Below are 14735 nucleotides of genomic sequence, written 5' to 3'. Positions count from 1 at the left end.
TACAATTTCTATTCTGCTTATCCTTAAATATCTACCAATGTATTTATGGATAATTGGCAAACCATTCATCAGGGGAATTGATCAATATAGGAAGTAAGAAAAGATTGCTGCTCTTCTTTAATCTGCCTCTAGGGAGCAGCTTAAGCAGTAACATTTGAAACACAGAAAGTTGTCTTAGATCTGCAAACAAAAATATACACAGCACAGATAGTTGAGCCACAGCCCTAATTACACAATCTGTTTATCATCCATATTATAACGCATATTCTTATTTTAGTAGTTTTTAGCTTTATTCTATTTTTGCCATTCATTTCAAGAGCTAGCCCACATGTCACCTTCTACATGAAGAGTTCCCTTCATTAAAGTGAAAAGACAGCCTACGCAATAGGAAAAGACATTTGCAAATTATATATCCAATAAGTGAAGTGAATTGGGTCATTCTTGTCACACTGAACTAAAACAGTCAAGAAGCCAGGGAGAGAAGCACTCAGGGAACATATCAGCACTCAGAATATAATTCTCTGCAAGCCTGGATGCTGAAATTGCCTGCTGTAACCTGAAAACAGTTTTATCTTGTGGCTACTGAAAACCTGCTGCAACTCTAAGACTAGTTTTACCTACTGCCATCACTCACCATTGAGAGCTTGCCAGCTCCCCAAAACTTGACTAGTGCCAAAGAACTTTCTAGAAAAACAATACATTTCTTTTTCATAAAACTCCAAACCTTCTCTTTGTTCTTCAGACATATTGAAGATCACCTTATCTGTATGTATGCCCCTCATTGCCATTCTTGTATCTCAAACAAAATGTTAAATTTAGAAATTATTCTCTATATTTTTATTTTGATTTCGACAGGCACATGTGTCTAAAATATTTAAGGACTCCTGCTGTAGCCAGCATTTTCCTTCCATTCATTTACAGATTGGTTGGGCAGCCCTACTAGGATGTCATTTTCTCTTTATTGGGTACCCTTGATGGTCACCTAGGTGAGAGGCAACAGAGAGGAGCATGGGCTTTGGAACTGGGATCAGACTTCAGAAGGGACTCTCTGAAGTCAACTTACTGTCTGTGAGACGTTGTAACATTTACTTCACCTTCGCAATGAGCATCTGAAATATGAGGACAATTATACCATCTTCATAGAGTTATTGAGCATCTGAGATCAGAGATGCAAAGTGCTAGAAATAGCGCTTGATATGTAGTAGATGCTAAATAATAATGATATCAACCTCCCTTCCTATACAATTGTCCCCCTAAATGACCTTGCATATTACCTTTGATATAACTGGCCTTTATAATTCCTTCAAGAAACCTGATCTCCCTAAACCAAGAAGTGAAACACTGGAGTTGAGTCATACTGTACGTGATTGAGTGCTTATGGTTTGCTGCCTGACTCATTTGTTCTTCATGTATTCCATCACTGACTTTCTTAATGGCACACATATAAGATTAAACTTGTTTATTCATTAGAAAAATAATTTTCCTCACTTATTTTGATGACTTTATAAAAAGTGGCTCATTGGTCACTTTTCATAATTGCTCCCATTTGGCTGCTGGTTTATAATTTATAATTACTAGCAAAGGCAAACTCTTACCTTTGGCAGCACATTAAAAAAAAAAAAAAAAGCTGCCAAGTGCCCAGCAGCTCTCTGCTAAGGCAGCTGCATTTCTGAAAGATATAGTGCCAGAGATCAAAATTTTTGATGACACCCTTATAATTTAGTAGCTAGCCTTCTGGGAGCTTCTAAGGAACTGTTCTCTGAAAAGTCCCTCAAGTTTGTTTCCTTGGTGTCTTTTCAGCCTTTTAATTAGTCACTGAATTATCCTCTGTAGTCTAGAAATAGGGGACTCCTGGAGAAAGTACATTGGTCTTTATTGCATCTGTGCAGTATTTCCCAATCTGACATCAATATCCCTGTCTCTAACATGCCCAGGGCAAATGGTGTTAAGTAATGTGTACCAAAGGCTATAGCTGCGAGATTTCTCTTTAAGAACTCATATGCACTCTACAGGGGGTTTCCCAATAGTTAACACCTCCACGCAGTGGGTCCCAAAACTAGTAAAATTATTGGGAACTTTTGCTTAGGGAATGAAAGGATCAAAATGCTGGGAACTTAGAAACAGTTGTTTTTGAGATGACATGTAAACTATTAAGAGAGAAGCCTTTTCGGGCGGCAGAAGGAAACATTTAAAAAACAGAGAAAGAGAGTGCCTTCTACCAGTGAGCAAGGGTTAGGGGAGGGTTAGGAGACCGGGCAGAGAGAACAAACCCCACATTACTAACATGTACCCACTCATACTTCACTGTTGAGCATTTCTCTCCCAACAGTTCCTTGTGCGTTTGTTTTTTTTTTTCACCCTTTGTGGAGCAATACAGTTCCTCAACTTGCATATAAACCAAGTAGGGAGGAAAAGGAGCAGTAAGAGGAGCAGTAAAAGGAGCCCACCCTTGTAGCTGTTCAAAGTACTCTCACTTTCCAGAGTTCAGCAAATGTCATTTTCTGAATGTGTAATTTTTTTTTTTTTTTGAAAGAGTCTTACTCTGTTTCTTAGGCTGGAGGACAGTGGCACGATCTCTGCTCACTGCAAACTCCACCTCCCAGGCTCAAGCAATTCTCCTGCCTCAGCCTCCCAAGTAGCTGGGATTACAGGGGTGTACCACCACACCTGGGTAATTTTTGCATTTTTAGTAGAGACAAGGTTTCGCCATGTTGGCCAGGCTGGTCTCAAACTCCCAACCTCAGGTGATCTGGCCACCTTAGCCTCCCAAAGTTCTGGGATTACAGGCATGAGTCACTGCACCCAGTCTGAATGTCTAATCTTTTGAGATTATTTCTATTTAACTGGTTTCCAGAATGGATCTGAAGTAACCAGTTAGCATGTAAGAGTCTAAATACCATTTTTGCAAAGAAAAATGAAGAAACAATGAAGTTAAATTTTCTTACCTAGTAGCACTCACAGCAAAGACAATCATTTCAACAGTTTCAGTTCAGAAGTAAGCATAAAAGTAACTCACATATCTGGAGTCTTGTCTTTTTCCTTTTTTTTTTTTTTTTGAAATAAAGTCATCATGTAAAGATAATAAAAGAATCTACTGGAAAATTGGTGATTCTCTAAATATCTAACACCTCCTAACTTGAAAGTGCTTCTTTTTGAATATCATAACATAAATGTATAACACTTTTCTGTTAGCCTAATAGAATAGAGGCATCTCTAATTTAAAATGTAAGGTTGACAATTCGGAAGAAATACTCATTAAGTCTCATGCTATCTCTTGTTGTCAGTGTGGTGAAACTTTTCTCTTTGGACATGCTTAAGATCACCAAGGGACCCCTGAGTAGAAGAAAACACGGTTTTAGTTTATGAACACTTAACCATATAATGCCCTCCCTAATCAGTGTAGCTGTAGGGTTTTCCCCACACTCTCTCCACATGTAAGTTATTTGGCAAACTCCTGCTAATTGAATTGATAGCTAAACAAGATTCAGGCCTTGAAATCTGGAGAAGCCAGACGCTATTTTGGTATACACACTGCACAGGACTAAAAGTATCTCAAGCTGTTATATTTGCATTACCATCAAATTGAATAAAGGAAGATCAAGATCTAGATATAGGAGTATGTTTAAATATTATCCCTTAAGTTATTTGCTTAGTTTCTAAGGCATATTAATCTCCCTCTGTTTTATATGTAGTTGTGGGAGGTCTAAATGCAGAGCCTACAGGGAGCGCTTTGTGAAGCTCAGCTCTGTGGTGTCAGCAATGAGGGAGTGTTTGGGACCTCTGGGCCCTGACTTGGTAGGCAGAGCTGGAGTGCAGTCAGGACTGGCTTATTTTGCTTCAGGCCATTTCTCGGCCTTGCTATTGGACTACGGAAAAACTTTCTGCTGCCGTGAGACAAGCCTATGCCTTGTTGGCTGGGCAGTACCTGGTGTTGAGGATCTTCTGTTAACCATACAACTTGGTCATCATCACACCACTTTTACTATCTGACACGGCAGGAAGCTATGAACACCTCAGCAGACTCCTAGAGGAAACAGATAAGATTATAAGATTGCAAAGGATTTGGTTTTATAGCTCTCAAGTCTATCCAAAACCTGCTAAAGGCCATAGTGTTTGCAAACATCCAGGGAAAAGGAGAGAAAAAGAGCAAATTACCTTCCCTTTAGAAGAGGAGGGAAAACGTTTGCTGGGTTGCAAAGAAAACTAAGAAAGTAGCCAAAACTCTTGGAAGCTGGCACTTTTTGACATAGAGAGTGTCCAAATACAAAGTGTTACTGATGGCAACATTAATTTCTTCTTGTAATCCTGTGCATACTTGATGTGAAGTATTTCCAGGGTAAGGCCTGAGGCACTCAGAAGCTAAAGCTCGCCAAATTTAATATATCCTGCCTCCCCTCTCCCAACTCTCTCCATTGAAAAGAAAAAAAAAATGCAGGTTTCTTTCATCTATTACCAGCTACAGAAGATGAAATTTTGTGATTTGAAGCAGCTGTGTCTTCCCCTTTAACTCAATAGAAATCGTATGCCACGCAGTGCATGCCAGGTGGAGACAAATTCGTCTCTTAGCATGAATGTCTTGCATCACATAACCCAGAGGAGTGCTGACCTGGGTCCAAGGAAAAAGTAATCCTTCTTCTAGTCAAGTGAGGATACCCACAGAGTCTTTCTCCAACATAATATTTAAACTCTCCCCCAAGTTCTGAGTGCCTTGGCTCTCTCTAGCCAGCTTTTAGCAGTCAGCTTCCAATACTGAGGATTTCTTCTGTCCCACCTGTCTGTTTCTGGGAGGAGCTGGGAAGGAGAGCAGCCCTGCAGTCCTGTGTGTGCTGAGAACATTCAAATGTGACCTGGTACAGCCCCTCCTCCTTCCTTCTTCCCCTGACTCCTCCTCCACTCTTCCTCCCACGGAGGGCTCAAGAACCGCAGAACAGTTGATTACAATATTGCTGTTACCACACAGCAAATATTTCAGATAGTTTTTAGTTATGAATAAAAAAGATGCTGGTTTATGAGGTATCAAAATTCAAATTTTTGCATTATCTCAAATTATGGAAACTATTTCCTAAGCAATAATGTATAGTGGTGACACCCAGACTATAGAATCAGCCTGAGTCCAAATTTTCCCCTCATTGTAAGATACCTTGAGAAATTCAGGAAACCTTCCATAGCCTCAGCTTCCTCATTAGTAAAATAAGAATCATTTGAGAATTAAATGAGACAATCTATATAAAGATCTTATTATCCTCCTGGCACATAATAATTGTTTAATAAATGTTCAATGTTTTCATTAAATTCTAAACCTGTAATACCTCTTTACCAGCGATATCATATTTAAAGGGTACAAAAATTATTAATAAAAGCAAAATTCTCAATATGTTTTGGAAAATTAAGATTGAAATGAAAGAAATTAAACCCCTAAATAAAACAAGTGTGTAAACAACATATGTCACAGTCAACGCTTTCCTAGGAAAAGACTATACTTTGTAGTAAACATGAAACTAGGAACTTAGCAGAGTTAATAAGGTCAGACTTCAGGTGATAATATCTGCAGCCTTGGCATTGCCATTTGAGCATCGTAAACTCACTGACCTTCTCACACACTGAGTTGTTCCTACATATGACACAGTGTTGAACATGTCTGTTGGTCCCCAGAAAAAGGGAAACTAAAAAGTATGACTTTTGACCCTTCCAAATAGATATGTTTAAAGCCTAATCCCCAGTACCTTAGAATGTGACTTTACCTGCTAATAGGGTCTTTAAAGGTAATCAAATTAAAATGAGGTCATTAGGATTGGGCCTTAATCCAGTATGGCTTGTGTACTTACACAAAAGGGAAATCTGGACACAGAGAGAAACACTCGCAGAGAGGACATCATGTGAGCATGAAGGCAGAGATTGGGGTGATGCACCTAAAGGCCAAAGAAGACCAAAGACTGCCAGCAAACCACCAGAAGCCAAGAGAGAGGCATGGAGCAGACTCTCCCTCAGAGCACTCAGAAGGTGCCAATCCTGCTGACACCTTGATCTTGGACTTCCAGCCTCCAGAATTGCAAGACAATAAAGATCTGTTTAAGCAGCAGCCCTAGTAACTAATGCACTCCCCTAAAATTCTACTTGTTTGCATAACTATTCCAGCTGCTGCAGTGGGCAGCAGCCTCCACTTCTCTGCTTGCTATTGTGTTGATGATTGCTATTTTATGTCCTCTTAGATGCCCTTTAGCTTTTCTGTTGCTGTTGTTGTTCCATGTTTTTTTTTTCTACATTGTTGAGTCTTTAGAATGATTGGCATGTCTTATTTTGAGTCTTATTAGTTAAGGCTGAGAATCAACTCAGTCTGGAAACCAAGTGTTGGGTCTGTTTTAAAGTAACACAGTTCCATGCAACCACAAGGGCTGCAAAGGCACTCACACAGTTCCATGCAACCACAAGGGCTGCAAAGGCACCAGGAACTAACGGATTGGTTCAACCCTAAATGTCTTCAGAATCTCAGACTTTCACATTGATCATGATTCCAGCTGCTATCGTGATTACCTATCTGGCCTTTTCTCCAATGCGTGGATGAGTATTACAGAAGAGTTTTGCCATGTTTTTCAGCTCTCTGGCATCCAACAACTCACTGCAATGAGCACCCTAATTTTCCTTTGAGGGAAGTCCTTCACTATAATGTCTCTTTTGAGACATTCTCTAATCCTGACTGCCTCCTCCCAGGAAAGAAGGGACACAAATCCTACCTGGCTTTTTAGTATAGCCAGGGAGTGGCACAAAAGTAAAACCCAGTCCATCAGGTTTCCTTCCTGGAAATTTGAATCCTGAGCAAGGAAAACATATTTTTGGATTTCAAAGTTGTCCCAGCAGCAACACAAGGACCAGATGGCTTCTACATCATTTCTGATGCCAAGTCTCTACAGCTGCCTGGCAACTGCCACTTTTCCAAGACATGTGCTTCAGCCTCTTGTTAATACTTGAGCCCCTGGTATGCGTCCAAGATATTCTGACTTCTCTCCCTGCTTCCCCCCTTCCTCTCTCTTGTTCTTCCTCTTTCTCTCTGTTTCTCTTCTTTCTTTTTCTTTCTTTTCTTTCTTTCTTTCCTTCTTTCTAGATTTCTTTCTCGATTTCTCTTTCTTTCTCTCTCTCTTTACTTGTCTTAGGATGACCAGAGTTGGTTTCTGTAGCTTGCAACCAAATAATCTGAAAGATTCAAGAACTACTGAAGACAGATTGCTGGATTAGGGCACAGCTTCACCTCCTATGAGCAGTGGAATATTAGGAAAATCTCTTGGCCACTTTGAGTTTGTTTGCCCAGGCAGAATGTGAAACTGATATCTGCCGCCTTTACCTCTGAGACTTGTTGTGCAATCAGTGAGAAACTCTTTGTTGCTGTTAAGCATGATGCAAATACAATGGGATAATGAAGATAGCAAAGATGGTGATGATATAGCCATTCATAAGATAATATGCAGGGAAAAGATACAGAGGTGAAATGGAAGGTGAAATACTTAATTTCCCTTTTAAAATCACATAATAGAAGTTAGGTGTGTTGGCTTATGCGTGTAATCTTAACACTTTGGGAAATGGAGGAGAGCAAGATCTCTTGACCCCCAGGAGTTTGAGGCCAGCCTCTACTAAAAAAAAATACAAAAAATTAGCCAGCCAGCATATGCCTGTAATCCAAGCTACCCAGGAGGCTGAGGTGAGAGAATCACCTGAGCCCAGGAAGTCAAGGAAGTCAGGTGAGCCATGACTGCACCACTGTACTCCAGCCTGGGCAACGGGAGTGAGACCTTGTCTCAAAAATAAATACATAAATAAATTACATAATTTATTTTTTCCTGAGTATTGGAATAAAATAATTGAAAAAAATATATTTTAATGCACAAAGAAATAGAAGAATTCCTTTAAAATGTAAACAGTACTAAAATAACACTTCTCTTGGTTTACTTGTTTTGTAAGTGTGGTTCTTCATTTCAGGTTTTCTTTTTCTTTTTTTTTTTTTTTTTTGAGATGGAGTCTCGTCCTGTCACCAGGCTGGAGTGAAGTGGCACAATCTTGGCTCACTGCAACCTTTGCCTTCTGGGTTCAAGCGACTCCCCTGCCTCAGCCTCCCGAGTAGCTGGGACTACAGTCGTGCACCACCATACCTCTCTAATTCTTTTTGTATTTTAGTAGACATGGGGTTTCACCATGTTGGTCAAGCTGGTCTGAACTCCAGACCTCGTAATCCACCCCACTCAGCCTCCCAAAGTGCTGGGATCACAGATGCAAGCCACTGCGCCTGGCCCATTTCAGGTTTCTTAAAGAAAATTCTATCTATATGTGGTACAACTAAACTTGTGAGCCCACTCATACCAGATTGTACAATAATATCCCCAAAATACAAAGTCTGTAATATCTTTTGTTCATACCTTAATGTTTTTAGCTGTTTTTCCAATAAACATTTTTGTTGAATTATACACTCAGAAAAGCATACAAATCATAAAAAGCAGATTTCATTGGATTACCACAAAGGGAACAAACACATCCATATAAACATCAACTAGGTGAAGAAATTAAACATCACTAGGAAACACCAGGCTGGGTGTGGTGGCTCATGCCTATAATCCCAGCACCTTAGGAGGTGGAGGTGGGCAGATCACTTGAGCCCAGGAGTTCAAGACCAGCCTGGGCAACATAGCAAAGCCCCATCTCTACAAAAATATATACATAAATTAGCTGGGCATGGTAGTACACACCTGTATTTCCAGCTATTCAGGAGGCTGAGGCAGGAGAATAGTCTGGGCCTGGCCGATCAAGGCTACAGTGATTTGTGATTGTGCCCCTGCAGTGCAACCTTGGAGAAAGAGCAAGACCCTGTCTCAAAACAAAAAACAATAAACAAAATACCCCAAAAGTAAGAAACATCAGAAAACAATGTCATGTCCCTCCCAAGCCATATCCCCTCCATCTTCAAAAAATATGAACTGCCCTAAATTCTAACACCACAGAATTCTTCTTTTGGTTTTTGAATTTTTTATGAATGAAATTAGAAACCATGTAATATTCTGTATATGACTTATATGACTCAACACTATGTTTTTGAGATTCATCCAGATTGTTGAGTATAGAGGTGTCTTCCTCATTGTGTGTTAGTCCATTGTATGAATACACCACAATTTGTTTATTCATTCAATTCTTTACAGTTTGAAATGTTTCCAGTTAGAGGCTGTAACAAATGATATTGCGCTGAACATTCTTGAATGTCTTTTAGTATGCATATAATTTTCTGTTGGGTGTTTGCCTAGGAATGTAATTGCCGGGTCATTGAGCATGAACTTGTTCAAATTTTATAGATGCAGAACAGTTTTCCCAAAGATACTGTGAATCACAAACAGTGGTTTACATCCTTATCAACCCTTGGCATTATCAGTTATTTTAACATTCTTGCTGTTCTGATGAGATTTAGTGTTGTCTCTTTATAGGTGCAGTTTGCATTCCCTTGATTTTAGTCACACATACACACACACACACACAAATCATACCATTGTTCATTATTTAGACTCAAGAATATAGAAGAGATGAACTGCACCAAAAGAAACTTAAAATATTTCAGCATTCTGCTCAAAATGAAAACACATATTTGAATCTTCATGTGTATAGGAGACTAAGTGTGTAACTGAGGAGTTCTTCAAATAAATCCTATATGTAATTTAATGTTTGTGAAAGGATAAATTATAAAAAATAAAAAATATGCTAATTTGAAGCTTATATATTACTTAAAATTCAATAGTAACCAAAATAATTGTTTAGAATCTAGACCAATGAAAGACTTTTTTCACAGGGAAGGATATTTTATCACTAACATGGTTTAAATTGTCTGCATGTGGTAATCAAAAGCAAGACCAGCTTGCCTATTCTATTATTGCTTTTAAATTCTCAGAAAAAAACACCCTTTGATTGCCTATACCCACAATAGATCACTCTCACTGCCCTATCTTTTGTTGCCGCTAATGGGATTTTATGTCTATTTAGAGATGAAAATATATAAAAGTTTAAGATTTGCCATTGTTTCATCTTCATGTTAATGTAGACTGATTAGTATTAATTGTTTCTATTAATATTTACTAAACCAAGCATTAAGTTGTAAATCATATGTTCTCTGTGTATTAGTTCATCTTTCCTTAAAATGTATTTGCTAAAGTTTAGCCATAGTTTATTCAACTCTGTATTTCTTCTATTGTAATAGTCATCACTGTTCTAATTGTTCAGCATCTGTTTTGTTCACTTCTGTAACCTCAGTGCTTAACACAATGACTGGCAAATGGTAAGTGCTCAGTAAATATCTGGTGAATGCATATCTCCTAAGGTAAGGGAGTGAGGCCTTTGTTTTGCTTGGTTTTTATATTCTCCCACTGAATGACTGTGGTCCCTTAGAAGAACATGATTATGGTAAATGAAAAGAGAATTATTAAAGTTTGGCTCTCATATATCTACAGCCAACTGATCTTTGACAAGGTTGAAAAACATACACTGGGGAAAGGACATCTTTTTCAATAAATGGTGCTGGGAAAATTGGACTGCCATATGCCAAAGAACAAAACTGGACTCCTCTCTCTCATGATATACAAAAATCAACTCAAGATGGATGAAAGACTTGAATGTAAAACCTGAAACTATTAAATACTAATAGAACACTTAGGGGAAATTCTTCTGGATGTTGTTCTAGGAAATAATTCATCACTAAAACCTTAAAAATACAAGCAACAAAAACAAAAATAGCAAATGGTACTTAATTAAAACTAAAAAGCTTCTGTACAGTAAAAGAAATAATCAACAGAGTGAATAGACAACCTATAGAATGGGAGAAAGTATTTGCAAAGTATGTAACTAACCGGGGACTAATATCCAGAATTTACAAGGAACTCAAATAACTCAGCAACAACAACAAAAACAAATAACTTCATTAAAAAGTAGGCAAGGGATTTGAACAGACATTTTTCAGAGGAAGACATACAAATGGCTAGCACGCATATGAAAAAAATGTTCAAAATCACATCAGAGAAATGCAAATTGAAACCACGATGAGATATCATCTTATATCAGAATGGCTATTACTAAAAAGTCAAAAGACAACAGATGTTCACACGGATATGGAGAATAGGGAATGCCGATATACTATTAGTGGAAATGTAAATTAGTACAACCCCTAGAGAAAACAGCGTGGAAATTTCTCAAAGAACTAAAAATGGGACTACCATTCGACTCAGCAATGCCACTATTGGGTATCTACCCAAAGGAAAACAGATTATTATATCAAAAAAATACCTGTACTCATATGTTTATCACAGCACTATTCACAATAGCAAAGATATGAAATTAACCTAAATGTTCATGAACGGATGATTGAATAAAGAAAATGTGGTATATATACACAATGAAATACTATTTAGCCATTAAAAAGAATGAAATCATGTCTTTTTCAGCAACATGGATGGAACTGGAGGCCATTACTTTAAATGAAACAACTTAGAAAGTCAATACCACATGTTCTCACTTATAAGTGGGAGCTAAATAATGTGTACACATGGACATTGAGTGTGGAATGAAAAACACTGGGTCCTCAGAAAGGTAGGAGGGTGAAAGAAGGGTGGGTGATAAGAAATTACTTTATGGGTACAATGTACATTATTCAGGTGACAGACACACTAAAAGCCCAGACTTCACCACTGTACAATCTAGCCATGTAACAAAATTGCACTCATATCCCTTAAATTTAAAAATGCTTGGCTGTGGGAACTCTGTGGAACTGGATGGTCTAAGGGAATTCAGAAACATCATAGGAGTCTATGGGCAGTGGAGAATGGGCATGTCAAGGGAGCGTCGAAAGACCGGAATTGTACAGTTACCTAGGAGAAGAAGAGTCAGCAACCAGAGCAAATAGATGGCAAGTCCAACAAACTTGGGAGCAAAAGTGCTGTGTAAATATGGACAATGGTTTCAATCTCCCATCTCTCCCACCCCACTTTCAGGCTAGGATCCCTAGATGACCTGGGCAAAAATAATCACATCTTTTGTCTTCTCTGAGAAATATTACCATTAATCATGGTTGAGGTGAGGCCTGAGGGATGAGTAACAGTTATCTCGGAAGAGAGACAGTAAACAGCTTCTCAGGGAATGACCAGCAGTTGCAAATACCTAACAATATCATACCCCTCACAGGGTGGCTAGAATGGCTAGGGGATGACTCCTATCATAGTCTCTTTGATAGGGGCAGAGAGGTAGACCAGGGGCTCTTTCCAAGTGGTCTACCTCTTCAACAAGATAGACTTTTTTGTTTTTTTTAGGTCTCCTAAGACTAGACCAGAACTGGCACAGAGTCGCTTCTGCCACATTCTGATTAATGAAAGTAACAAAACCAGCATAGATCCAAGGGGAAGATAATTAGTTTTCACCTCTTGATGAGAGGACCAGCATCTGCCTATGAGGATGACAGGAATTGAATATGACTTTATAAAACAGTATTTTTCCTTGACATTTGGGGATGGAATCATCTCAGATAAACCACATCTCTTCTCTTTTTAAATTGTATTATGTTTTGAACTAGCTTACTTAAAAATTACATTTCTTTTATTAAGTGAAAAAATAAAAATAAAAAAAGAAATATCTGCCAAGGATATCTGCTTTTTCAGTTTCTCCAACTAATTAAAAATACACTTAAGTCTCATCTATTTCATTTGATCCATAAAACAATCAGAAGTTTAAAAATGGTCCAGGCATGGTGACTCATGCTTGTAATCTCAGCACTTTGGGAGGTCAAGGCAGGCAGATCATTTGAGGTCAGGAGTTCGAGCCCAGCCTGACCAACATGGTGAAACCTCATCCTACTAAAATAGAAAACTTAGCCAGGTGTGGTGGCAGGTGCCTGTAATCTCAGCTACTCAGGAGACTGAGGCAGGAGAATCACTTGAACCCAGAAGATGGAGGTTGCAATGAGCCGAGATCATACTACTGCACTCCAGCCTGGGCAGCAGAGCAAGACTCCCTCTCAAAAAAAAAAAGGAAGAAGAAAAAAAAAAGAAGTTAAAAAATATCTATGCCTGTTAGAATATTTATTTCACTAGCAAAATCATTTAGAGGAGCAAGTTCTAAACAGGTTCTGCGTATACTAACAAAGAAATTTTGTCTAAAAGGAAGTCATGGTTCATTAGGCGAATCATTTTTATTCCATTTTGTATTAGACACAGTGCAGTTGTAGAGCCCAGAAATCACTCCAGGTACTTAGGAAGACAGGGATTTAGTACAGTGAATTAAGTGAATACAAACACACTGGAAAAGCTGAAGAGCAAGAACAAGGGAAGTAACTTCTCCTTTTCTCCCTCAGGGCATTTAGAAAACTTGTAATTTTTTTGCCTCTTTGAAATGTATTTGACTCTTTTTAAAAGCTAAATAAGCCTCTTGTGAATTTTATAATCCAGGAACAAATTCTCAAGGACCCGGAAATCGTCTCTGAAATGTAATCATCAAGGAAGACGTGCCTTTATCTCCCAGTCTGTAGGAGGGTAGGAGCCTATCTTCAGCTGGCATTTGGCTCCAAGTTGCAAACTGAGATGTCGTAAAGATGTGAAAAAAATGTATATTTTTCCTTCCTGTAAAGGCAACGAGCAAACACAGGTGGCTACTCCAACGCCCAGGTGGATTGATGATCAACTCTGTGTGATAAATGTTGCTGGCAAGTCCTTCTACTTGAGCACGAGTTATTGTTTATCTTGAGAACATGTCTGGAATAGGTTGCATCTGTTTGGTGATATGAAAGGATGAGATGTCTTTCTGTCTTTGCAATTTCTTTAGCAGTTTTCCAGTAATGCACATAGCATTCTGGTTTATGCTTATTCAATAATAAAACCATTTTCTGCTGGGTGCAGTGGTTCACACCTGTAATCCCAGCACTTTGGGAGGCCGAGGCGGCAGATCGCAAGGTTAGGAGTTCAAGATCAGACTGGCCAACATGGTGAAGCCCCGTCTCTACTAAAAAAATATAAAAATTAGCTGGGCATGGTGGCTGGTGCCTGTAATCCCAGCTACTTGGGAGGCTAAGGTAGGAGAATTGCTGGAACTGGGACCAGGGAGGCGGACGTTGCAGTGAGCCGAGATTGTGCCATTGCACTCCAGCCTGGGCTACAGAGGGAGATTCCATCTCAAAAAATAAATAAATAATAAAAACCACCTTTGAGGAGAGGTTTTCTGGGTTAGCAAGAGATTTTGTTTTTAATTATATTTTCCCAACACTTGCGTGTCACTACCTCTATATCTCTGTCCTCCCTTATTTTTTTTTATCACTAATTCAGGTCTTGCATGAGTGCATCTGATAGGCAAAAATCTAAATCACATCCAGAACTCTAATTTGGGGTAAGCCTGGGAAATAGAGGTTTTCATTTCCCAGTCCCTATAATATATGTTTCATCTAAAAGAATGAAGTTCTAAATTTCCAGGCAAGTACTGATATAAGGCATTATAAAAATCATGCAATCTGCATGAGCTTCAATCTCTCCCTTAAATGCTGGAGGAACTCCAGTATCTGAATTTTTCCAATCAAAACCTGTAACTAATACCTGCCTCAGCTCATCCCTTAGTCAGTTGTTAGTGATAATTAACTGCCAGTTTTGGGCATCTTCCATGTAACAGACCCTGACCTAATCACTATATTTTATTAACACAATAATCTTCAAGTTGGGTATAGTTATGTGGATTTTATTCATGAAGAA

General features: G+C 38.7%; 1 long non-coding RNA gene across 1 annotated transcript in view; it reads right to left on the bottom strand.

The window, feature by feature from the left end:
• The window catches only part of LOC110568230 (uncharacterized), a 178214-nt gene extending 173459 nt beyond the window's left edge, over positions 1 to 4755 (bottom strand). The window contains exons 1-2 of the long non-coding RNA XR_002478521.2: positions 4607 to 4755; positions 3926 to 4024 (exon numbers count right to left, since the gene is read on the bottom strand). This is a non-coding gene — a long non-coding RNA (uncharacterized LOC110568230). The remainder of the gene's footprint in view (positions 1 to 3925; positions 4025 to 4606) is intronic.
• Between the last annotated feature and the right edge of the window lie 9980 nt (positions 4756 to 14735).

The sequence above is a fragment of the Aotus nancymaae genome, unplaced genomic scaffold, assembly GCF_030222135.1.
Source record: "Aotus nancymaae isolate 86718 unplaced genomic scaffold, 86718_ANA_hifiasm-v0.15.2.pri h1tg000036l, whole genome shotgun sequence".
Taxonomy (NCBI): domain Eukaryota; kingdom Metazoa; phylum Chordata; class Mammalia; order Primates; family Aotidae; genus Aotus; species Aotus nancymaae.
The sequence above is the reverse complement of the archived record's forward strand: the minus strand, read 5'-3'. Positions and strand labels throughout refer to the sequence as shown.